Source organism: Cebus imitator, unplaced genomic scaffold (genome assembly GCF_001604975.1).
Source record: "Cebus imitator isolate Cc_AM_T3 unplaced genomic scaffold, Cebus_imitator-1.0 Scaffold382, whole genome shotgun sequence".
In the NCBI taxonomy this organism is placed as follows: Eukaryota; Metazoa; Chordata; class Mammalia; order Primates; family Cebidae; genus Cebus; species Cebus imitator.
The window spans coordinates 555,219-556,640 of NW_016107697.1; positions in this window are offsets into that span (position 1 = coordinate 555,219).

A 1,422-nucleotide genomic window follows, 5' to 3' on the forward strand; every position below is an offset into this window, starting at 1 on the left:
TTGCTTGAACCAGGGAGATGGAGGTTGCAGTGAGCCTAGACTGTGCCACTGCACTCCAACCTGGGCGACAGGGTAAGACTGTCTCAAAAAAAAAAGAAAAAAAAAGAAAATGTCCTTGTTCTAAGGAATTGCACGCTGAAAAGTAAAATACCTGCAACTTACGTTCAAAGGGCTAAAAATATGAAAACAGACCATGTTGTCAGATAAAGAGAGACAGATGAGGTACTTTTCAGAACTGTAAGTTTCTGAGAGTATATGTGTCCCTGCTTCTGCAGAAACACAGAGAAAGTGAATGTAGCAAAAGACTAACAGTTGATGAGTCTAAGTGAAGGTACACAGGCTACTATTCCTTCAACTTTTCTATTAATCTGAAAATTTTCAAAATCAAAAGTTAGCAGAAGATGTTAGTGAAACTGTGATTTTGAGTTGGCCAAGAAAAGAAGGCCTACATTGATTACTGTCAAATTCTGTCTCATATTGCTTTTTAAAAAGAATTAATGATTACTTTTGGTTACTCCCTGTAATCCTTTGGATTTATGAAGTGCCAAATGTTGTGCTAAGTGCTATGCATGTGCAATCTCATTTAATCCTCACAACAGCCCCACAAGGTAGAAACTATTGTTAACTTCATTTCACAGAAATGCTGAGTGACACTGACATGTTCAGCATCACACAGCTAGGAAGGCAGAGCCAGGATCTGAAGCCAGGCAGTCTGATTCCTGAGCCTGAGCACTTCACCACTTTTATACTTGTATCTAGTGTCCATGCCATCATATGGTCAAGCAGTAACATAGCCATGCACAACTGGATTATAATCACATGTTTGAATTGTCTGTATGCAAAGTAGCATCTTCAAAAATATTGAAATTAGACAGAACATGAGCAAGTCTAGAGCCTGTGCTTTTGCCTCAGTTCTCTTAAAGCTTCATTCCCCTTCTATGATTAAAACAACTATGAGCTACGAGTTGCAACTTAATAAAAATGCTTTAAAGACCCTACATAAAATTATATCCTTACTCTCTGTATTGTACTTAGATGTTTTACTATTTTATTAGTGATAAATTGAAGAAAAGCATCAAGTTAAAGCATGATATATCAAAAGTATCTTAGTCAAGCACAAAAGTCAAAATTTTGGACACCATTTGAAATAGACCTTTGATGTGTCCTAGGGACACTCAAGAGGGCTTCTGTGCTGCTAGTGGCATGGAATACATATAACATTAAGAAGCATCAAGTTTTAGAGACTGTTCAGTAACCAGGCACAAGCTCAAGTAAGGCTTACTGGGAATATTTTTTAAACCTGAACTTCTGAGGCCCCCACGATTCCATTTAACATATTTACATTATTATAGGCTACTGAAGAAAGTTGGAACATCTAAGAAAATGTCAGTATAGAAATAAAGATGAAAACAAGACCAGATA